The sequence below is a fragment of the Lepidochelys kempii genome, chromosome 6 (assembly GCF_965140265.1).
Source record: "Lepidochelys kempii isolate rLepKem1 chromosome 6, rLepKem1.hap2, whole genome shotgun sequence".
Classification (NCBI taxonomy): Eukaryota; Metazoa; Chordata; order Testudines; family Cheloniidae; genus Lepidochelys; species Lepidochelys kempii.
Genome location: NC_133261.1, coordinates 11,801,243 through 11,826,242, shown reverse-complemented (window position 1 = coordinate 11,826,242; position 25,000 = coordinate 11,801,243). Strand labels below are relative to the sequence as shown.

The window sequence follows — 25,000 nt, the reverse complement described above, 5'->3', positions numbered from 1 at the left end:
GGGGCGGGGACCGGGTTGTCCCGTTTCGGGCTCCTGCCGCCGGGGGACCAGGTGCCACGAGCGCCCCCAGCGGCAGGACTTGGGACCCAGGCGTCCGGCGGGGGGCTGGGCCGGAGGGTCGCCGCGCTGGGGCCTCCCCCGGCTGCTGGAGCTGGCGGCGCAGGCGCGGGCGGGGCCTTCCCAGCCCCCTGGGTCCCAGCCCGGCCCCTGCGCAGGGCGGGTCCCGGCTGCAGCCCCAGGTCGCTGGGGAGGGAGGCACCAGCCGCGGGGCGGGAGGTCGCTGCCCGGGCGGAGGACGCGGCCGGGGCCGGAGCCGAGCCCGGCGATGGCTGCAGCGGGGCCGGCGCAGGTAGGACGCGGGGCGGGGACTCCCCGGCCGGGCACTGGCTGGTCCCGGCTGGGGCCGAGGGGGGCCGGGACCGGGTCCCTCCCGCGCTAGTGACCCCGGGGCTGGGGGCTGCCGCAGCCGGAGCGCTGGGGCCGGGGAGCGGCGCTGGGGGCCCCGGGCCGGGCGGACACGCGGAGCCGGGCCGAGGAGCCCCGAGGCGGCCGAGCCGGGGGCGGGAGCGGGGCCGAGCCCAGGCCTGGGGCGGAGGCGGGGACTCCGGCCGGGGGAGGAGCCTGGTCCCTGCCCTGGGATTCGGGCCCCTCCCAGCGCCCCGCCCCAGAGCCCCGTGGGGAGCCGAGGGCGACTCCTGTCGCCGGCCAGCGGGGCCCGAGTCCCCGGGGGGCTGTGCGGGGGGGTCTCCCTGGCTCACAGCTGCTGGGCTGGGGGTTCCCCGGGAGCCGCTGCCCTCGAACCCGCGTCCCCTGCGGAGAGCCCGGGCTGGGGCTGGCGCGGAGGGTGCTGAGTGTGTAACGCTTGTGCCAGCAGCTGCGGGTGGCGTTTGAGGAGGTGGCTCTGTATTTCACCCGGGAGGAGTGGGAGCTCTTATCCCGGCCAGAGAAGCAGCTGTACCGGGACCAGATGCTGAGGAATTACCGGGCCCTTGTTTCCCTGGGTAAGGACCGATTTATCTCTACTCATAGCTGTCAAATGTCTGGGTTTCCTTGATGGCACCCCTGGCATGTGCCACCCTATGGCTGAGTAGTGTCAAATGACAAAGTGTCAAACAGCACATGAGCAAATAAGGGAGGAAGAAAACTCTTCTTCTGCTTGTAACAGCTCCCTATCTCCCCAAAAAGAATGAACATCATAAACTTAACAACCGTGCAGTTGACCAATACTTGCATCCTAAGCAAAAGAACTGATAAGTCTGTGTAATGGTGACACCTGGTGACACCTGCCGTGTCTAAGTCCCCAAAGCAAATTGAGACGGGTCATAGACATTGCTGCTTCAGAGTATGAACTGAACTTGCCTGGTGAGAGACAGGAAGAAATTTCCTCTAAGGAAGGTTTATTTCATTACTCTCCTGCTTGGGATCTCCTGCGCTTTCCTCTCAAGCAGCATCCGAGATTGGGGCCCCATCATGCCAGGTGCTGTGCAGACGCACCTTGACTGAGATCAGGGTCCTGTTGTGCTGTTTAGCTGTTAGCACTCAAGAAAGAGAACTCGGAGTCATTGTGGATAGTTCTCTGAAAACATCCACTCAATGTGCAGCAGCAGTCGAAAAAGCAAACAGAATGTTGGGAATCATTAAGAAAGGGATAGATAATCAGACAGAAAATATCATTTTACCGCTCTAGAAATCCATGGGAAGCCCATATCTTCAATACTATATGCAGATGTGGTCGCCCCATCTCAAAAAAGATATATTAGTGTTGGAAAAGGATCAGAAAAAGGCAACAAAAATGATTAGGGGTATGGAACGGCTTTCGTATGAGCAGAGATTAATAAGACTGGGACTTTTCAGCTTGGAAAAGAGACAGCTAAGGGGAGACTGAGGTCTATAAAATCATGACTGGTAGAGAAAGTAGGTAAGGAAGTGTTGTTTACTACTCATAACACAAGAACTAGGGGTCACGAAATCAAATGAGTAGGCAGCAGGTTTAAAACAAATAAAAGGAAGTATTTCTTCACACAATGTACAGTCAACCTGTGGAACTCCTTGTCAGAGACTGTTGTGGAGGCCAAGACTATAACGGGGTTCAAAAAAGAAGCAGATACATTCATGGAGGATAGGTCCATCAATGGCTATTAGCCAGGATGGGCAGGGATGGTGTCCCTCGCCTCTGTTTGCCAGAAGCTGTGAATGTGAATCCAGGAAATGGATCACTTGATGATTACCTGTTCTGTTCATTCCTTCTGGGGCACCTGGCACTGGTCACTGTCAGAAGCCAGGATACTGGGCTAGATGGACCTTTGGTCTGACCCAGTAGGGCCATTCTTTGGTCTGCACCAACATATAAATGAGTCCCTGTCCCCAAAACTTCAGTAATAAAACTGATTCTTTCCCCCCAAACAGGCTATTCAGGTTCCACACCAGATTTAATCCACAGAATTGAGGTAGAGGAGGCAGAGCTCTGGATCCAGGATGCCGAGGACTCCAGGGAAAGCTCGGGGCCTGAGAGCCCCTCCCGAGGTGAGTCGTCATAAACCAGTCCCTTGTGATTTATATACCTGCTAGCACAGGGCTCCTTCATGTAGAAGGCAAAGGCCAAGTGAGATCCACTGGCTGGGAGCAGAAGGGGACAAATGGAGACTGGGAATTAGGGGCCAGTGTTTATCTGGGAGGGGAATGAACCACTGGGAGAGCTCCCCACAGGACGCAATAGATTTTCCCTCACTGGAAGTCTGGCAGTGGAAATGGGGTGTGACTTTCTCAAAGCTTTGTTCTTCTTCAGCCAGGAGGTAGGAGTCACGGGGGAGAGATTCTTTGGCTGCGATAGACGGGAAGCCAGGCTAGATGGGCACAGTGAGCCTGTCTGGCCTTGATATCTATGACTCCTGGAAATCCTAAAAACATAGAATTAGAAGGCACCTCAGTAAGTCATCTAGTCCAATCAGTCCCCTGTACTGAAGCAGGACAAAGTATTATCGAGTCCATGCCTGACATGGTCTTAAAAACTTCCCATGATGGAGATTTCACAACCTCTCCAGGTAATTTGTTCCAGTGCTTAACTACCCTTACAGTTTGGAAGTTTTTCCTAATGTCCAACCTAAATCTCCCTTGCTGCAATTTAAGCCCATTACTTCTTGTCCTGGCCACAGTGGATAAGAACAACAATTTATCACCCTCCTCTTTGTAACAACCTTTTACGTTCTTGAAGACTGTTATCAAACCCTTTCTCCCCCTCCCCCGGCCGTCTTCCCTTCTCCAGACTAAACAAACCCAATTTTTTTCAATCTTACCTCGTAGGTCATATTTTCTAGACCTTTAGTAATTCTTGTTGCTCTCCTCTGATCCTGTCCAGCTTATCTACATCGTTTCTGAAGTGTGAGGCCCAGAACTGGACACAGTATTCCAGTTGAGGATTCACTTTGTTGACTCACTTAGTTTGTGATCCACTATAACCTCCGATGGTTTTCTGCAGTAAACCATCCTTCTAGATGGTTTACTGCAGAAAATGGTCTAAACCATTTCTCCTTCCTAGGCAATCATTTCAATTCCGACCATTTCTCCATTTTGTCAAGATCATTTTAAATTCTAGTCCTGTCCTCTAAAGGGCTTGCAACCCCTCCCCAGCTTTAAATCATCCATAAACTTTATGAGTGCACTCTCCATGCCATTGTCTAAATCATTAATAAAGATACGGAATAGAACCGGACCCAGGACAGATCCCTTTGGGATCCCACTCAAGATACCCTTTCAGCTCATTAGAGAATGATAAGAACCACTCTCTCAGTGCAGTTTTCCAACCAGTTGCGAACCCACCTTACAGTAGCTTTGCCTCGGCTATATTTCTCTAGTTTATTTATGGGAAGGTCATGTAAGACAGTATCAAAAGCCTTCTTAAATTTGAGATGTGACATCTACTGCGTCCGCCCAGTCCAAAGCTTGTTACCCGTCAAAGAAGGATGTTAGGTTAGTTTGACATAATTTGTTATTGACAAATCCATACTGACTGCTAGTTATTACTTTATGTCCTTCTAGGTGCTCACAAATAGAATGTTTGATTACTTCGCCTATAAATCAGTGAGTTGTCCTTATCCCGTTTCTATACCTAGGTACTATATTTGCCCTTTTCCCATCCTCAGGTCTCTCAACCATCCTCCACACATTCTTAGAGATAATCCCTAATGGCTCAGAGATCTCTTCATCCAGTTCCTTAAGTATTCTAGGATGTACTTCATCAGTCCCTGCCAACTTGAAGACCTCTAACTTGTCTAAGTAATTCATAACTATTTTCCTCGCCTATTTTAGGCGCAGATCCTACCCCATTGACACTGATGTTGACTATGTTAGTCAGCTGATCACAGCTAACTTTTTTGGTGAAAACTGAAACAAAAGAGGCATTTAACTGTTAGGCCATTGCTGCGTTTTCTCTTATTCTCTTTCCCTCCATTTAGGAATGGGCCTAGCCTGTCCTTGTTTTCCTCTGCCTTCCCATGTATTTGTAAAATGCTTTGTTTTTTCCCTTTATATTACTGCCTAGTTTAATTCGCTTTTTTGCCTTGGCCTTTCTAATTTTGTTCCTACATGCTTGTGGGTTTGTTTGGGTTTTTTTTTTTTTTTTAATATTCATCCTTTGTAATTTGACCTAGTTTCCACTTCTTGTATGACTCTCTTTTTGAGTTTCCGGTCATTGAAGATCTCCTGGTTAAGCCAGGGAGTCTTACTATCATACTTCCCATCTTTCCTACTCATTGGATATCTGTGACCTACGATGGGACCTAAAAATGATGGGGCCTCAAAGCTGTGACAGAAATGGATCAGAGATGGGGAGGTGATTATTAAGGGGCTTATTCCTTCACCCACTTACTTTCCTGGTCCTTCTCGCATGAACAGAGAGCAACAATACCCGAAGTCCAAAGGTGCAAACAATTCGATGTTTATTGGGGTGAACTTCCAGCAAGCATGATTCCAGTTTCCTTCCTTAGTGTCCCCCTTCCCAGCTCTGACACCACAGAGCCTTACACCTGTGTCCCTGTTCCCATTCCTGCCCTTAGCCAAACATGATTCCAGTTTCCCCATCCCCATTCCCTGTTCCCATTTCCCCCTTTAGCAAAACATTATTTCAGTTTCCTTACCCCCATTCCCTGTTCCCATTTCCCCCCACCCACTTCCTGATTGACTGCAGACTATATAGTAAAACTTGAGTTCTGCTTAGCTATACCTAAACCAATCCTTTTCCTGAAATTTAACTCACCAATCCTAACATATTGTAACATGATTATGTAACCAATTATATCCCACCACCTTAATTAGTTTACACCCAGCAAAATTCATTATACAGCAGACAGAAACAATCACAGAACCAGACAGAGATTATACAGACAAACAATAGCAAAATGGGAACTATAATGACAGAACAATACAGAAGTGAGGATTTCACATCCCAGCAATTGATAAGTGAGTTCTTGCCAGACAGGATGCTATCAAACTAAGTTTCCTTTTACGTCTTCTAGGCACTTCCCTTTCTCTGGAGGTGATAGGCATTATCAGGACAGGATTGTATTCCTAACAGCCCAATAGCACCTTCTTTCAATGTGACTAGTTTGGAATGGGAGGATATGACCGGTCGCTTCCCAGCTTATGGCTGCCTCTGCTGCTTAGCCAAAGGCCTTAGCCTAAGAACAGGGCCTCAGACTGTCACAGTAAGAGAAGGCCCTTACACTGGCAGACAGTGATTTTGATTCTTTCTTTTATACCTCTAACTAGCCAAGTGGTAAAAATACACCTAAATTCTTAGAGTATAGGCCTTTACAGACAGGCCTGAATATCTATATCCTAACAGTGATGAACTCGGAAGAGATGTGGGGTGGTGGATGTGATGGGTTGGATCACAGAAACCCCCTTGGGGTTGCCAACTGATGTGCCAAGGCTACTTCTGAACCTGCTTTCCCTGCCCTGGCAGCTTGGGACTTCAGTGCCCTACCTGGTTTGAGCCAGACCCGCTAGCCTGCTGCAAACCCAGACCCAGGTCTGAACCACACCCCCTAACAGCTGTAGGCTTAAACTGAAAGCAGCTTAAGAAGTGTTCCTGTCAAGATTCCATACCACTATTAATGGTCCACACTTTGCATAATTACAATAGGCCCTCAGAGTTATATATTATATTTCTAGTTTCAGATACAAGAATGAGACATTCATACAAATAGGATAAACACATTCAGTAGATTAGAAGCTTTGTAATGATACCTTACAATGAGACCTTTTGCATGAAGCATGCCTCAGTTACATTATAGGCACACTCATTAGCATATTTTTATAAAATCATATAGAGTGCAATGTCACAGTGGATTTGAGAGATGCTGAGGGAAAGAGAGAGGTCTCTGTGATGGGGGAGCATATGGGGACTGCATTTCCCTGGTGGGTAGGACTTTGCAGCAGGATTCAAAACATCTTGTTTCGGTTCTAGAAGTGAGTCACTGGGACTCCCCCATGCCTCAGTTACCCCACCTGTGTAATGGAGAGAGCACTGGGGCTGTGAGAATAAAATATGTGCGTGTCAGTGGATCTGGCACTGGGGGGCAGACAAGCACCTGGGTAGAAAGACACTGCTACTGGTCCATAGACCACAACACCTTCTTCAAGGCTTTCCGCACCTCAGAAAATCATACCGAGCGGGGGGCATCCTAGACATTTTTCAGATGGGCTTCATGCCTCTGCCCCTCCTGACTCAAGTTGTGTGCGCTGGTGTTCTCTGGCTGGGCACCTGGATCCAGACATAGCTCAGACAGGCAAAAACCTGCTTGCAGCCTGGGAGAACATCCCCAAGTCACTGGCCCTTAGCAGAGAAGGCGCTGTCCTCTTCAGGTTCCCACCCCACCCCCTCTCTGCCACTTCACATCACATGTGACCTCTCCGACTGGAGAAACATGTCCCCGGCGAGCAAGGAGAAAGCTGGGAATGACTCAGGGCAGGATCAGTCATGTACGATAAGTGCGGAGGACGCCATTTTGTAGAGCAGGTCTCCAGTATTTGCAGCGTTTCACTGTAATGCTCTAAAACTGCCCCACGTGCCAGACAGCTGCTGCTGGGGGCACGAATGCACATGGGAGCCAGAGGAAATTATCCTGTGTAGCACAACTTGGAGTATCCTGGTGTATGGGCTGGGTATGAGGGAGAAGGTGGTGGGATGGCCTTTAACACATCCCCCTTTCCTCCTGCTCTCTCAGTGGCACAAAATCATTGTCACTTACATTGCTTCAGTGTCAATGCTTAGCACAGCCCTCAGCCTTAACATGGTCTGTGACCCTCTGTAGATCAAAGGCCTGCTGGGTGGCAGCCGTTCACCCCTTCCAGCTCAGCAGTGTCACTGATTGTCTTGTGACACAATACGGACCTGTTTTTCAGGTTACTTCACACAAACCCTGACTGAGTGGTAATCCCCTCAAACCTCCCCCCAACCCTCTTGAGGTTTTAGTTTAGTTTTGCACAAAGAGTGAAACAGGCTCAGGGTAAATGACATCTTTAGAAGGAATTCCTTGAAAAGGACTCACTCCTGCACAGGAATAAGCTACGCTGATGTAAGCAGCTTTATACCGGTCTCAATGTGTCCACGAGGGGATTGTAGATCCTAAGCTGGTTTCAAACTAATATAGTTTAAACAGAGCAAATACTGGGGAACAAGAGACGTACTGTCGCCTGTTTTACAGCACAGAACCAGCAACATGTAAATAAACTCCTCTGATGGAAATAAAACCAAAATCAGTGAAAACAAAACCCGGATCCTGTGTGTTAGCACTTAGAGCCCCTCGTTCTGGATGAGGGCCCCATTGTGCCAGACGCTGCCTGTATCCTGGGCAGGCTCCAATTTAAGCATCAAACAAGACCCAAGAGGTGCATGGCGCACGTGGGAACAGGTGCTAGGTGCTGCACAAACAGCATAGGGTAGAACCACCCTGAGTCAGGCTGCAGATTTGTGTCAGCATTTCCTATCAGAAATTACGGAGCAGTTGTAGTAAATTTAGTAAACGTCACAGGTCACTAAATTTACTGTGGCTGCTCCATGATTTTTCACAAAACCTGTCCTCCTCCTCGCCCTGCCCAGGAACCCTCCAATACTGCAACCCTAACCGCAGGCTGATGCAGAGGCATTGAGGCAGGCTGGAGAAGATATGAGTGGCAAGTCCATTCACTGAAGTTTGCCCCACCTCCCCCACCATCATGACTGGGGGCGGGGGCAAATCTGAGTGGCACTGTAAGCCCGCAGGCCAGGTCTCAGTACCCAGAGCGAGGCTTTGGGTCCAGCCCTGTGGGACAGGAGCCACCATTGCTGGGTGAGGCACCCATCCAAAAAACAGTCACAGACAAATGGGGAAATCGCTCCATCCTTGAAATTTTTCCTTCCTTGACAAACCTGTAGCCTTAACTATGAGCTAACACTGGGATTGTCTCTGCTCTCTCCAGCAGGGCTCGGGATACTGGGGGGACCGAGGACACCGTCTGAGTGTGGGGAGAGCGTGGCAGGAACGCAGGATCCCACAGCCCACAAAAGGATCCATGCACAGGACGCAGTCCGTCCCCCGAATAAACTCAGCAAGAGACTCCCCATGGGCCGGTGTCCCTATCGCTGCGCTGACTGTGGCAAGAGCTTCAGACAGTCCTCAATCCTGAGAACACATTGGTTTACGCACACTGGGGAGCGGCCGCACCGCTGTGCTGACTGCGGGAAGGGCTTTGCACAGAGCTCACACCTGAGAGCCCACCAGTGCACGCACACCGGAGAGCGACCGCACCGCTGTGCTGACTGCGGGAAGGGCTTTGCATGGAGCTCAAGCCTGAGAGCCCACCAGCGCACGCACACTGGGGAGCGACCGTACTGCTGTGCTGACTGCGGGAAGAGGTTTTTCCGGAGCTCACACCTGAGAACACACCAGAGCACGCACACCGGGGAGCGACCGCACCACTGTGCTGACTGCGGGAAGAGGTTTTCACGGAGCTCACACCTGAGAAGACACCAGCGCACGCACACCGGAGAGCGACCGCACCGCTGTGCTGACTGTGGGAAGGGCTTTGCATGGAGCTCAAGCCTGAGAGCCCACCAGCGCACACATCAAGGAGCAGCCGCACCATTGTAACGATTCTAGTAAGAACTTCACCAGAACCAGTGCACTGATCAAGCACCAGTGCACGCAGGCTGGGGGGAGGACATTCCGATGCATTGGCTGAAGCAGGAACTTTGCACGGGCCTCCTCCTTGCTATCACATCGGTTCATTCACAGCCGAGGGCGGCCATACAGCTGTGCTGGCTGGGGCAAGCACTTTGCTAGATTGGCCAACCTCTCAGCACCCGGTCATGCACCCCAATGCCCTTCTGCCACCTGCAGGGCCTCAAGGGCTTCTGGCAGTCAGTGGGCCTGACACAGCTCCAGCAGAGCAGATCAGGACATAGTCCTGTCCCCAGGATGCCCAGCAGAGAGATGGGGGGGAGGGGGCCAGGGAAGGGGACTTGGCTTAGCAGTGTGTGGAAGAGCAGGCAGGTGGAGTGTATTTAGAGCAGATGGTCACAGCCTACTGCATTAGGTGGGATCCAACCAGGTCTCTCTCTTTCCATCCCACGCTCGCTCCCCCTCCCCCCCCCCGTCTCAATGGGATGAAGCTAGGATCGTCCCCCACACATCTACCTTGGTTCCAGCCGGAGGATTACTCTTGGATGACATCTAGAGGTGGGATTTGCAGTCCTGTCTCAGGATGGATTGGGCTGAGGGGCAGGACAACCTAGTGCAGGGCTGGGCAAACTTTTTGGCCTGAGGGCCACATCAGGGTGCAAACCTGTATGGAGGGCTGGGTAGGGAAGTCTGTGCCTCCCTAAACAGCCGGGCCCCCGCCCCTGAGGGCCCCTCTCGAACCCCCAACCCATCCAGTGCCGAATGCTCCTTGTCCCCTGATCGACTCCACCCCCATCCCATCGACTCCAACCCCAGCTGCTCCCTTTCCCCTGACTGCACTGACCCCATCCACACCCCCAGCCCCTCACAGGCTCCCCAGGACTCCCATGCCTGTCCAACCCCCCCTCCCCGTTCTCCGTCCCCTGACTGCTCCCAGAACCTCTGCCCCATCCAACCCCCCTGCTCCATGCCCCCTTACCATGCCGCTCAGAGCAGCAGGACTAGCAGCCGCACCGCCCCGCCGGAGCCAACCATGCTGCCCATGCGGCTGCGGGGGAAGGGGGACAGCGGGGGGAGGGGCCGGGGGCTCACCTCCCTGACCGGGGGCTCAAGGACCGGGCAGGACGGTCCCGCAGGCCAGATGTGGCCCACAGGCTGTAGTTTGCCCACCTCTGACCTAGTGTGTGTGATTGAAAGAAGACTCAGGAACTGCTCATGCCGTCTGTTCTAAATAGAAATGTAACAAAGAAGAATTATGTACCTAATCTGTAACAGAGGTCTGTCTAACCCAGTGTTTCTTTCCTATTAAATAAGCTGATGCATTCACACAGCATGTGGAGAAGCCAGTGTAAACAGTGTAGCCAATCAAAATGTTCTTGGCCCCAACTGCCCATGAGGCCTGTGACTGGCAGGTGCACAGAGAGAGTTTCCCACTTATTTGTTTTCCCCCTGCCTTATTTGTCTGACTAGAGTCAGTTCTTGAGGCAACTCTGCCCCAAGAACTGACTCTAGTCAGACAAATAAGGCAGGGGGAAAACACTGCTGCTGCAACAGCTCCCCACCTCCCCCAAAAGAATGAACATTGTAAATTTAACAACTGTATAACTGAACAATGCAAAAGAACTGGAATGTCTGTGTAACGGTGACACCGGGTGACACCTGCCATGACACGTTGTGGCCGATTTGCCTTAATGACATATCTGAAACATTTCAACCACTGTAAGATGGCAAAGGAGCAAAGTTCCCTTCTTCCAAAGTCTTCCCCATGATTCTCCATACAATTTTGCAACCCCGATGTGGCCCTCTGGCCAAAAAGTTTGCCCAGCCCTGTGTCAGCAGAATGGGATATTTCTATGGAACATCTAGAGTTAACCTCAGCAAGGCTTTAAACTCGGCCCCCACTGCAAAGTGAGAAGGGTTGTAAAAGCTGCCGATTCAGAGTACAAGTGAGAGACAGGAAGAAATCTCTAATAAGGAAAATTAATTTCATTACTCTCCTTCTTGGGATCGCTTGAGCTTTCCTCTGTTTCAGATTGGACAGATTGGTGTCCTGTCATTCCACGTGCTGTGCCAACATATTAATGAGTCCCTGCCCCCAAAACTTTAGTAATAAAGCTTTCCCCCCAAACATCTTCAGGTTCCAAACCGGACTTAATTCACTGGATCGAGCTAGGGGAGGCAGAACTCCGGATCCGGGATGCCAAGGGCTCTCATTGGGAGCTACTACAGAAGCACATCATTACTGGGCACCCCAGGTTACAGGGCAGGCGGTGACATGCTCCCCCACCTCTCCTTACTAGTTTGGATTACAGCCTGGATTGTGATTGTCTCATTGGACAGTAAGAATGGACACAGCTCATATCCTGGTTGGATGTTCCAAGATTCTGCCATGAGTATGGGTCATTTCCTGATTGGCCCAGGCCAGCTTTGCCCAGCAGCGTGACCAGGCTGCACCATCCAACAGAAATGGTATAAAATGTCCCATGTTGTTCGGCATGTCGCTTTCTCAAGTCAAAATGTCTGTACGAAGGAGACGTGAGTGGGACCAGCAAAGCCTGGCCATAGAGAACACCGCCTGCTGGGTAACAATTTTATTCTGATTGCTGACAAGCACCCTACTAACTCCCTGTTTTAAAGTCTGGTCTTGGGCAACCGCTGAGAAATCCACCCAGAGAACAGGCGTCTGGCTGACACAGCACCTTGAGTGAATCGCCTGAATGAACTCCCTCTCCGTCTCTAGAACCAGTCACTGCAACGGTGAAGCTGAGCTAGAGAAGTCACCTCCATGCCAGCTCCAACAGATATGTAAAAAAAAAAGTCATTTTGCTATTTATTGGTTAATGAACCATATTTACACACTGGTTAATGAATTGACAGCATGGTTGTGTTAAGTGAACTGCTTCATATCTGAGTTAACACCCTCTGGGCGACTAAAATGTCTGATGTGCAGAGGTGACTGGTAACGGCTGGCAGTGCGGGGAGGAATATGTAAAGGCTCTGGTGGTGTGCTGCAGGGTCAGGGCAGGTACTCAAGCGACGAAGGAGTTTTGATTTCTAGACCTACTTTTGATGTCATTGTGTCTGGTTGCCGCCCCCACCCTTCAGGGTGCCACCTGATATACTTTGGGTACCACTGAGCCTGCCTGCTCCACAAGCCTGGGCTCCCTTACCCTGTCCTGCTGAGCCAGGCCCTCAAGCCTTTTTCGGCACGCACACAGGTAGGGCCACACCCAGCTGCAGAAAGACACCGACACTGCAACCAGCACTGCAGGGGAAGGCTTCAACTAAGGAATTGCTCAGCACTCAAGTGTAAACCCTCTGGAGTGTAAACCCAAACTTACATCGTCGTGCACTGCATAGAGAACTATACGGCATAAGCTCATGAAATTCGTCCCATTCCTCAGCGTGGAGGAAGAAGTGTGGTTTTAGCGAAAACGAACCCAAGTTTATTAACTACAAAAGATCGATGTTAGTGATTATAAGAGAGAGAGCAAACAGATCAAAACAGATTACGGATCAACTAAAACAAACATGCAAGATAAACTCAATAAGCTAAAGAAACCAGTTATCAGCATCAATTTCTTACAGCATCTTGGGCAGGGATTCACTGAAAACCAAACACTGATTATGTCGCTCCCCTGCCTTAAATAGGTTTCACATATGGCCAGAATCCCTTGTTTTCCAGGGTGATTCTATCCCCAGTCAGTGGAAAAGTATTAATTTTATCATAGAGTTCAGTATCTGGCGACGTGATCATATGACCCTGCAGCCACCACTCAAAGTCTGTTTGTTGGGCCCACTGGAAGGCTTCCCAGGAAGGTGGGATATTGGAATCTTAAAAGATGTATTGTTTTTCCTCGTAGTCCATCCAGACTGATTGCATTTTCTGGTGGGCGTTCCCCAGTGAAAACCCACTTGTAATTGATTCATAATCAATATTCCTAACTACAGATACCAAAATGAAACATGGTTACAAATAGGATAATCACATCCAGTAATCATAACCTTTCCAGTGAAACCTCACATAACCCATCTTGCATAAAATACATCTCAGTTATGCTATGAAGAATACGGAGCGCAGTGTCACAGTCATGTTTTACGAAACTATGCCATAGCAACATGAAGCAGCTCTGGGTTGCACTGATGTACTGTATCATTTTGAAGAACAGAGATATTTGCAAACTGAACTTTTGATATGATCTTTTGGGGCTCTTGTGATAATATCAGCACCCAATAATTATGTCAGGAATCAGTTCTAATTTAACCATATACAATTATTTCCCCTCTGCATTTGAATCTGCTCTCTCTGCTGGATTTAGAAGGAAAGCTTGGCTCTCCTGGGCATCACAGGTATCAGAAATCTCATGCTATCCCTTCTGGGGACTATGACGTCTCTCTCCTGGTATCTATAGTATCACAGAATGCTGAATATGGGGCGTCAGTAGCAAAGCTGGAAAAACAGGTATCATGCTAGGAGGAGAAGGGTTTGAAAGAATTTTTGGAACGTTAATTAAAACAGATTTCTATGCTCAATCTCCTGTGCCCAGTCCAGTGAGCAGGGACGTTCCAGTCACCTATCTGAGCTTGCCTACAATTCCATTTTCTCTTTACAGTTCACGTTTAACTAGAGATAGACCCCAAACTAGGACACAGAATCCAGACCACTCAGAAACATGAAGAAAATCAGATCTAGGTGAAGATTTCAACTTCACAGCTCAGGTTTCTTTTTATGATGGCCCATTTCAGAACTCAAATCCCAACACTCTTGTGAAGTTACTTGAGTTTGGATCTGAAGATTAGGAGTTTGAATTTGGATCAAAGCTTCACAGCTGACCTGCTTGTGCTATTAACGTTACAAAGTTGAATAGTCGCAAAAAGAAAAGGAGTACTTGTGGCACCTTAGAGACTAATAAATTTGTTAGAGCATAAGTTTTCTTGAGCTACAGCTCACTTCATCGGCTGCATCCGATGAAGTGAGCTGTAGCTCACGAAAGCTTATGCTCTAATAAATTTGTTAGTCTCTAAAGTGCCACAAGTACTGTTAGATTAGATTAGATTACTGACCAAACAAATTAGGCCTCCGCTCTGATCCAGTCTGGCTATTCCCTATGACTTAAATCAGTGGCTCTCCACCTTTCCGGAATACTGTACCCCTTTCAGCACTCTGATTTCTTTTGCGTGTGCCAAAGTTTCTCCTTACTTAAAAACCACTTGCTTACAAAATCAGACATAAAAATACCAAAGTCTCCCGGCACACTAGTACTGACAAAATGCTGACTTCCTCCTTTTTTCCATATAATTATAAAATAAATCAATTGCAATATAAATATTGTACTTGTATTTCAGTGTATAGTATATAGAGTGGTATAAACAAGTCATTGTCTGTATGAAAGTTTAGTTTGTACTGACTTTGCAAGTGCTTTTTTTGTATCCTGTTGTAAAACTAGGCCACTCTCTAGATGAGATGGTGTACTGCCTGGTGCACCCCCTCAGCATACCCCCAGGGGTATCTGTACCCCTGGTTGAGAACCACTGACTGAGTGATTTGCTCAAGGTCAGAGAGGGACCAAGTGGCAGAACTAGGAATAGAAACCACGAGTCCTGTAGTCCAGGCCAGCACCATAATTACAAGCCCAGCCTCGCTCCTTCATTCAAGGCTCCAAACGCCCTGTTTTAATATATTTGTATCTTGTGATTTTATAGCGTTTTTAATGAGGTTTTATGATGATATACCCTCATAATCACTAAAATGGTGATTATCCAATATGGAGTCGGACACTTAATATGGTGTCTCTTTGCCACAAACGACTCCATCTTGTTTCAGCTGGGTGGTGGTGGTTTTGCACCTTTTTGAACTTTGGTGGGAAAGGGCAGCTAACAGGCCACAATGAACTGGTTCTGTAACTGACAGTCTACCTCAGGTTTTCCTGTCACAGAACCATTAAAAGGAACTGCGTGACATCACCACAATGCTCTCCGTCACAGAGGCAGCCGAGCGCAGTGGCGTTCGCACGGTCCTCAGATCACGAATCAGCGAATCCTGAGAGACAACTCATCCTCATCCATCCCATCCACGTACCTGCTGCATCCAGGGTTCCTGGCTGTACCCCTGCCGTTGGCTCCAAGTCCAGCTACAGCACGATCCAGCGTTCCTCCCTTCGGGCCATCACCAGGTCTGGGGGCCGTAGGTCCTGGGTCCGACGCACTCCAACACCCAGCCTGTCCAGAGAAAGCATCTGACAGCAGCAGGACTTTAGGGGATTTTATCATTTTAGTTTGCTTCAAGCTCCTTGTATTGTGATCCCAGTTTGCTTAGGTTTTATGACAGTTGTGTTTCCTTTTCCTCTTTTCCCCAGTTATTGTAAACCAACCTTCATACACTTACCTTTTGTTAACATAAGTATGGCCATACTGGGTCAGACCAAAGGTCCAGCCAGCCCAGTATCCCGTCTACCGACAGCGGCCAATGCCAGGTGCCCCAGAGGGAGTGAACCTAACAGGTAATCAAGTGATCTCTCTCCGGCCATCCATCTCCACCCTCTGACAAACAGAGGCTAGGGAGACCATTCCTTATCCATCCTGGCTAATAGCCATTAATGGACTTAATTTCCATGAATGTATCCAGTTCTCTTTTAAATCCTGTTATAGTCCTAGCCTTCATAATCTCCTCAGGCAAGGAGTTCCACAGGTTGACTGCGTGCTGTGTGAAAAACTTACTTTTATTTGTTTTAAACTTGCTGCCCATTAATTTCACTTGGTTGCCTGTAGTTTTTATATTATGGGAAGAAGTAAATAACTTTTTCTTACTCACTTTCTCTACACCATTCATAATTTTATATACCTCGTGCATATACCCCCTTAGTCTCATCTTAGTTGACCTTCTCTGAACTTTTTTAATGCCAGTGTATCTTTTTTGAGATGAGGAGACCACATCTGTACGCAGTATTGAAGATGTGGGCATACCATGGATTTATATAAGGGCAATAAGATATTCTCCGTCTTATTCTCTATCCCTTTTGTAATGATTCCTAACATTCTGTGTGCTTTTTTGACTGTCGCTACACACTACGTGGACGTCTTCAGAGAACTATCCAAGATGACTCCAAGATCTTTTTCCTGCTCAGTTTAATGAAATTAGCCCCCATCGTATCGTATGTATAGTTGGGGTTATTTATTCCAGTGTGCGTTACTTTACATTTATCTACATGAAATTCCATTTGCCATTTTGTTGCCCAATCACTTAGTTTTGTGAGATCCTTTTGAAGTTCTTCACAGTCTGATTTAGTCTTAACTATTTTGGGCGGCTTAGTATCATCTGTAAACTTTGCCCCCTCACTGTTTACCCCTTTCTCCAGATCATTTATGAATAAGTTGAATAGGATTGGTCCTAGGACTGATCCTTGGGGAACACCACTAGTTACCGCTCTCCATTCTGAAAATTTACCATTAATTCCTATCCTTTGTTCCCTGTCTTTTAACCAGTTCTCAATCTATGAAAGGATCTTCACCTCTTATCCCATGGCAACTTAATTTACATAAGAGCCTTTGGTGAGGGACTTGTCAAAGGCTTTCTGGAAATCTAAGGTCACTATGTCCACTGGATCGCCCTTGTCCACATGTTTGTTGACCCCTTCCAAGAACTCTATTAGATTAGTAAGACCTGATTTCCCTTTACAGAAACCATGTTGACTTTTGCCCAACAATTTATGTTCTTCTACGTGTCTGACAATTTTCTTTTTATTATTGTTTCAACTAATGTGCCCAGTACTGACGTTAGACTTACCAGTCTGTAATTGCCGGGATCACCTCTAGAGCCCTTTTTAAATATTGGTGTTACATTAGCTATCTTCCAATCATTGGGTACAGAAGATCATTTAAAGGACAGGTTACAAACCATAGTTAATAGTTCCGCAATTTCACATTTGAGTTCTTTCAGAACTCTTGGGTGAATGCCAGTTGGTCCCGGTGACTTGTTACTGTTCAGTTTATCAATTAATTCCAAAACCTCCTCTAGTGACACTTCAATCTGTGACAATTCCTCAGATTTGTCACCTACAAAAGACAGCTCAGGTTTGGGAATCTCTCTAACGTCCTCAGCCGTGAAGACTGAAGCAAAGAATTCATTTAGTTTCTCCTCAATGACTTTAGCGTCTTTAAATGCTCCTTTTGTATCTCGATCGTCCAAGGGGCCCCACTGGTTGTTTAGCAAGCTTCCTGCTTCTGATGAACTTAAAAAACATTTTGTTATTACCTATTGAGTTTTTGGCTAGCTTTTCTTCAAACTCCTTTTTGGCTTTTCTTATTACATTTTTACACTTAATTTGGCAGTGTTTATGCTCCCTTCTATTTACCACACAAGGATTTGACTTCCGCTTTTTAAAAGATGCCTTTTTATCTCTCAATGCTTCTTAAGGCTCTTTTTTAGTTCTTTTACTGTGTTTTTTAATTTGGGGTATACATATAAGTTGGGCCTCTATTATGGTGTGTTTGAAAAGTGTCCATGCAGCTTGCAGGAATTTCACTCTATTCACTGTACCTTTTAATTTCTGTTTAACTAACCCCCTCATTTTTGTATAGTTCCCCTTTCTGAAATAAAATGCTATAGTGTTGGGCTGTTGACATGTTCTTCCCATCACAGGAATGTTAAATGTTATTATATTGTTTTGGAACACCTATCTGTCTCTGTCCTCTTTCCTTGCACTACACTGGAAGGAGGATGAGACCAACATCACCAGCTGCTTCCACAGCGATAGACGCTGATACCAGAAACAAGATCCTGCATCCTGTGAAGGGGGAACATATAGGTTTACAATGGTTTTCATTTTTCCCTGTAACACCTCGGCATGGTCTGGTCTGACCCAGAGAATTCAAAAAGGCTGCAGCCCATGAGCCCAGCTGGCAGGACGCAGCGACGTACCCTTCCCTTGATGGCCACCTCAGTGGATGCTTTGGTCAAGACCATGCTCCGGCACTGCTCAGTGAGGTTGGCCAGGTTGGTGTTGAAATCAGGGTTGGGTCCCCCTGCTGCAAAGGACAGAGATGGAGCGTCACAAGGGAGGCACAGCTGGGACTCCACTTGAGAGCAGTCCTGACTCCCAGCCCCCGCTGCTTTAACCCACCACGATCCACTACCCTCCCAGAGCCAGGAATAGAAACAAGGTGCCCCCCCTGCTGTAACCCACTATCCAATTGCAGAGGCGGCGATGAGACCCAGGAGTCCTGGGGCTCCTGGTGACCCTCCCTGCCCCAAATTACCTGTTCCAGGGCCCTTCCCCTCTTCAGCCACCATTAGCTGTTATCTTAGGCCGCCTGAACCACAGAGACTGGGTTGCCCCCTCTTATGCGAAACATCTGCGAGAGATGGGGAGAGACTCAGCCACCGTAGGGGAGGTGCTGTGAAACAGAAGAAAGGTCCAGTGGAGAAAGGATGAGAAGGGGAGACTCTACCCCTCAGACCAGCATCCTCTGCTCCAGCAGCCAAGAAGGATGCTAGCCTTGGGTTAACAGAGGTTAGGGGGTGCTGTGGTTATTAGGGGCAACAGGGTCAGTGCTAGTGGTCAAGGCTGGGCTGGCAGGGCTCTGTAGCCACAGCCTCTGGCTGGGACCTGTCAAGTACTGGGAGGCTGGGAAGTCTCTGTAATGCCCCCTCTGGCTGCAGCGGGGCCTGTGGGGCACGGGGAAGCTGGCAGGGCCCGTAGCACTCCCTCTGGCTGGGGCTGTGTCACGCACAAGATCCTTCCCTTCCTCCCCCCGCGATACCTTTGCGAGCAAAGCGCAGCAGCATGGCGAGCTTCTGGAAGAGCCGGCTGGGCTCGGTGTCCCACAGACCCTTGATGTGCTTCACCTTGGACCATTTGTTCTGACCGGCCGGGGGTGGGGGGGCACCTGAGGTGTGCAGGGCCCGGCCCAATGAGCGGGGGGCAGGGGCAGCTGCTTCAGCGCCAGCACCGAGGCCAGAACACGGCATCTTATGGGGCACCTGCCCTCCCCGGGGCCCTGGGAAGGGACATGGGTGTGAGCGCTTGAAACACACCCCAGGCTGTGATCCCCTGGAAGTAACACACACACCAACATCACACAGCCAGACCCGTGTCTTACTGTGACACACACACTCCACAGTCACGTTGTGATCTGTAAACCACTCACATCACACAGCCTTCCTGTACCACTCAGACCCACACCCCAGACCCAGCCTGGGGGGGATCTCCTCAAATACACACACCAACCTCACACAGCCCAGCAACAACCACCACCCACCTGCCCTGCTCCCGGCTCCCCACGGCACAGCGGGGCCCCGCGCACAGCCCAGGGGCGGGGACCGGGTTGTCCCGTTTCGGGCTCCTGCAGCCCGGGGACCAGGTGCCGCGAGCGCCCCCAGCGGCCGGACTCGGGACCCAGGCGTCCGGGCGGGGCCGGAAGGTCGCTGCGATGGGGCTTCCCCCGGCAGCTGAAGATGGCGGCGCAGGCGCGGGGCCATTGAGTCGGGGGCGGGTGGGGAGCGTAGCGGGTCCCAGCCCAGCCCGTGCGCAGGGAGGCGGCCCCGGGGAGGGAGGCACCAGCCGCGGGGCGGGAGGTCGCTGCCCGGGCGGAGGACGCGGCCGGGGCCGAGCCCGGCGATGGCTGCAGCGGGGCCGGCGCAGGTAGGACGCGGGGCGGGGACTCCCCGGCCGGGCACTGGCTGGTCCCGGCTGGGGCCGAGCGGGGCCGGGACCGGGTCCCTCCCGCGCTAGTGACCCCGGGGCTGGGGGCTGCCGCAGCCGGAGCGCTGGGGCCGGGGAGCGGCGCTGGGGGCCCCGGGCCGGGCGGACACGCGGAGCCGGGCCGAGGAGCCCCGAGGCGGCCGAGCCGGGGGCGGGAGCGGGGCCGAGCCCAGGCCTGGGGCGGAGGCGGGGACTCCGGCCGGGGGAGGAGCCTGGTCCCTGCCCTGGGATTCGGGCCCCTCCCAGCGCCCCGCCCCAGAGCCCCGTGGGGAGCCGAGGGCGACTCCTGTCGCCGGCCAGCGGGGCCCGAGTCCCCGGGGGGCTGTGCGGGGGGGTCTCCCTGGGTCACAGCTGCTGGGCTGGGGGTTCCCCGGGAGCCGCTGCCCTCGAACCCGCGTCCCCTGCGGAGAGCCCGGGCTGGGGCTGGCGCGGAGGGTGCTGAGTGTGTAACGCTTGTGCCAGCAGCTGCGGGTGGCGTTTGAGGAGGTGGCTCTGTATTTCACCCGGGAGGAGTGGGAGGTCTTATCCCGGCCAGAGAAGCAGCTCTACCGGGACCAGATGCTGAGGAATTACCGGGCCCTCGTTTCCTTGGGTAAGGACCAATTTCCCTTCATTTATTCACAGCTGAAAAACGTTTGTGCTCCCCATGTGGCACCCTGTCACTGAGTGGTGGCAAATGCCAGCCCCTTTCAGATCAGCTCGGTGTTGGAGGAGAACTCAGGGCTACAGAGCCTGGGTCTAATCTTGGTGTAACTGGTTTATTTGAATTACCTGCCTCAGTAGTGGCACATCCCTGATGGTAGCAAAGAGCCCATGAGCAACCATCTCTTCCCAGAATCCCAGCCAGAGGTTGACGGCAGCAACTCTGCCTCAGGAGCTGATTCTAGTCAGACAAATAAGGCAGGGGGAAAACACTGCTGCTGCAACAGCTCCCCACCTCCCCCAAAAGAATGAACATCGTAAATTTAACAACTGTACAACTGAACAATGCAAAAGAACTGGAATGTCTGTGTAACGGTGACACCGGGTGACACCTGCCATGACACGTTGTGGCCGATTTGCCTTAATGACATGCCTGAAACATTTCAACAGCTATAAGTTGGCAAGGAGCAAAGTTCCCTTCTTCCAAAGTCTTCCCCATGATCCATGTTTCAGGAGACAGTTGGGTAAGTGAAATAATGACCAGAAAGAAGGTGGTTGCAGATTTTCTATTCGCCCTGTCTCTTAATCTGAAACTAATGGGTGTTCACTGGTCTTTTTGTGGGTTAAAAGAAATCCATGTCACACGCTTGTCCTATGGAACGTAGTGCCACAAGATAGCATAGAGGCCAAGGTGTTAGCAGAATGGGATATCTCAAGGGAACATTTAAAGTTACCCCAGCAAGGCTTTAAACTAGGCCCCACTGCAAACTGAGAGGGTTGTAGATGTTGCCAATTCAGGGTACTAACTGAACTTGCCTGGTGGGAGACGGGAAGAAGGTTTATTGCTAAGGAAGGTTTATTTCTTTCTTCTGCTTTGGATCTCTTGAGCTTTCCTCTGAAGCAGCCTGTGAGAGTGATGTCCTGTTGTGCCAGGTGCTGCACAAACATATAAACGAGTCCCTGCCACCAAAAATTTATTAGTAAAACTTTCCCCCAAACAGGCTCTTCAGGTTCCAAACCGGACTTAATCCACCGGATCGAGCTCGGGGAGGCAGAGCTCTGGATCCGGGATGCCAAGGGCTCCAGGGTACACTCTGGGCCTGAGAGCCCCTCCTCAGGTGAGTCCTAGGTGTCTGTCTAACCTGTTCTTAGAAACCTCCCATGGTGGAGATTCCACAACCTGCCAAGATCATTTTGTTCCAGTGCTTAACTACCCTCAGAGGTTGGAAGTTTTTCCAAATATCTAACCTCTATCTCTCTTGCTGCAATTGAAGCCCATAAAGTCTTGACCTATTCTCAGTCAATAAGGAGAACAGTTTATCACCCTCCACTTTGTAACAACCTTTTATGTCCCTGAGGACTGTTATCAGGGGTTCTCCCCTGCCCCCGCCCCCTTCTTCTGACTAAACAAACCCAGTTTTTTCACTTACTTCAGAAGTCATGTTTTCGAGACATGTAATCAGTATTGTTGTTCTCCTCTGACCCTCCCGAATTTGTCCACATACTTCCTGAAGTTTGGAGCCCAGAAGTGGACACAGTAATGGACCTAGCCTGTCCTTGTTTTCCTCTGCTTTCCCGTGTATTTGTAAAATGCTTTGTTTTTTCCCTTTATAATGCTAGTTTAGTTTTGCTTTTGCCTTTCTAATTTTCCCCCTACATGCTTGTTTTGTTTTTTAAGACTCATTTTTGTAATTTGACCTGCTTTCCGTTTCTCGTACGACTCTTTTTTCAAGAGTCGCTACAGCTCCACCATGCCTCAGCTTCCCCAGCTGTTTAATGGAAAGGGCACTGGGGCTGTGAGCAATGTTCCCTCTCATTTTTTTCAATCCATCTGCAGAATAAATTTTATTATGTGCACCGAGATCTGTGTGCCACCAATAGAAACAAAAAACCTCAATATAATATTTTTTAAAGTTACCATAGGGATAATTACTCCAGCCAGGAAACATTAGGTATTTCAGAACTCGCTAATTAAATTAAATTAAATTTTTAAGTAGAAGAGAAATAAAAATCATGAAATGCATAGACCAGTCAAAACCCTAAAGTAACACACTTAGGAAGCATAAAATTGCAGAGATGATATGTGCATTACAGGAAGTACCAAGAAGTAGCAGAAAGCTCATGCTCAAATAAATTGGTTAGTCTCTAAGGTGCCACAAGTACTCCTTTTCTTTTTGCGAATACAGACTAACACGGCTGTTACTCTGAAACCTACTACAACTCTGTGTTGGGAGGTGAGTGTGAAAGAGCCAGAGACTGTGTGGGTTTGTACCACACAGAGTCAGTCTGTGTGCTGGGGAAGTTTCTGAGAGACGCTGGGTGCTGTATCTAAGGCATTCACTGAAAGCTCTCCTGAGCCCTGTCTCCCCTTCCCTCACTCTGAGGAGATGGGTACATGGACTGGTGGTGGGGAGGAGGGGAGATAGAGGGACTGTGTGAGCTGGCTGCTGGGGAGGAAACAAGCACCTGGGTAGAAAGACAAGCCTCTCCGGCCGTACACCACAACACCTTCTAGGCTTCCCACACCTCAGAAAGTCATACCAAGGTAAGGGGCGCCCTAGAGATTTTTCAAAAGGCTTTCGTGCCTTTTAGTTTCATTTTAGTTTTGCTCAAAGACTGAAACCTCAGGCCAAGAGTAAATGATTTCTTCAAAAGGAATTCCTAGAAAAGGACTCACTCCCCCGCAAGAATAAGCTACATTGTTCTAAGCAGTTTTAAACTGGTCTCACTGCATCCGCATGAAGGGATTATAGCCCCTCAACTAAACTAGTTTCAAACCAATATAATTATAACAGCAAAAATACTGAGGAACAGGCCTCATGCTATAAAACAGGAGAAAGTGAAGAACCAATACCACATAAATAAACCCCTCTGATTGAAATAAAGACAAAATCAGTTTGAAAACAAAACCAGCGCCCTGCTGCGAGAGGTGTTGCCTGTATCCTGGGTAGGCTACAATTTAAGCTTAAAACAAGATCCAAGACATGCATAGCCCCTGTGGGAGCAGGCGCTAGGTGCTGCAGAAACACCATAGGGTAGAACCACCCTGAGTCAGGTTGTAGATTTGTCACAGCATTTTGTATCAGAAATTACAGAGCGGTTACAGTAACTTTAGTAAAATCACAGGTCTGTAAATTTACTGTGACTGCTCCAGGATTTTTAATAAAACCTGGTGTCAAGGCTGATTCCTTGCTCTGGTACTTTGAGTGCAGAAGGTGGGGGCCCGGAAGGACTTTAAAACGTAATACTTGCCACTCCAGGCTTGTATTAAACTCCCAAGGTTAGAGATCCCCCTGGTCTTGGGTTGGTAAATTCTGCCACCCCCCAAGTGCAGATCCCCTTTGAGAGCCCAGGAAGGCGCACTTGGGAATTCCTTCCTGTGGGGTACCCCCAGACTGTTTCAGACCCCCTACGGGGAAGAGCTGAGAAAAGGAAAAGAAATCAGCTATTGCCACCAGCTAATTGAAAAACATGGACACGGACCTCTTAAGACACAGAAATCCAATCCTCCTCTTAAACAAACAAAAATAAGTTTTATTGAAAAGAAAAAAAAAACTAAGAAAACACATCTGGAAAATTAGGCTGCTGTTAGATATTAAATAAAAAAAGTAACTGCAAGGATTAAACACCAGAAATGGCTTTCTTGGGGTCCAGCTTAAAGGTTACAAAAACAAAACAAAAGCACCTGTTTTAGCACAGACGAATCCACAAGCCCAAAATAAAGAGAGAGACCTGATCACATCTCACTAAATGTTCCTGTTCTACTTACCTAGCTGTAGTTCCAAATGAGAAAGTCTAGGTATAGATATTGATGATTTTCGTACCTGGCCCCAAGCTTTTTACAGCGCAGCTGCTGCCCTGTCTCTCCAGCCAGAGAACAAGAGAGAGACAAAAGGGAAGTTTTTTCTCTATTTTAAAAAGTTCTAGCCTTCCCATTGGCTCTTTTGGCCAGGTGCCCACTCACTTCCTCTTACCTAAGCATCGCAGTGAGACTCCTTAACCCTTTACAGGTAAAGCAAAGGGAACAGCTACTAAGGATTTTTATAGCTAACGGGCTGGCTGGCAGGTGTACTACTCCCCCACCACCACCATTTACAACACCTGCCCTCCTCCTTGCCCTGCCCAGGGGGAACTACCCAAAGAAGCACTCTTCTGCCAGCACTGCAACCCTAACCCCAGCCTGGTGCAGAGGGGTTGGTGTGGGGTACTGCAGTGGTTCTCAACCAGGGGTCTGGGGGCCCCTAGGGGGATGTTGATCAGGTTTCGGGGGGGCCTCCAAGCAGGGCCAGCATTAGACTTGCTGGGGCTCAGGGCAGAAAGCTGAAGCTCCCTCCACATGGGGCTGAAGCCCAGGTCCCCAAGCCCTGCCACTCAGGGCTGAAGTCTGAGCCATGTAGCTTCATGGGGGTCCCTGTAGCATGGGTGCCCTGCTTGCTACCGCCTAACGCCATCCCCACCTTTGATATGCAGAAAACCAATTATTGTGGCACAGGTGGGCTA

At 49.6% G+C, this 25,000-nt stretch overlaps 1 long non-coding RNA gene and 2 pseudogenes across 2 annotated transcripts; 2 read left to right on the top strand and 1 right to left on the bottom strand.

Annotated features, from left to right (window-relative positions):
* Nucleotides 1-3: 3 nt before the first annotated feature.
* LOC140913684 (uncharacterized) lies at nt 4-10,491 on the top strand (annotated as a pseudogene).
* A 3,689-nt stretch (nt 10,492-14,180) lies between these two features.
* Nucleotides 14,181-20,137, bottom strand: LOC140913703 (uncharacterized). Of its 2 annotated transcripts, none has more exons than XR_012159644.1 (3): nt 18,918-20,137; nt 18,414-18,551; nt 14,181-15,377 (listed from the first exon to the last, which is right to left on the bottom strand). It is a non-coding gene; the product is annotated as an uncharacterized lncRNA (long non-coding RNA). The 2 variants fall into 2 exon arrangements; XR_012159645.1 differs by lacking the exon at nt 14,181-15,377 and adding an exon at nt 18,081-18,182.
* LOC140913696 (uncharacterized) overlaps nt 19,584-25,000 on the top strand; it is a 31,214-nt pseudogene continuing 25,797 nt past the window's right edge.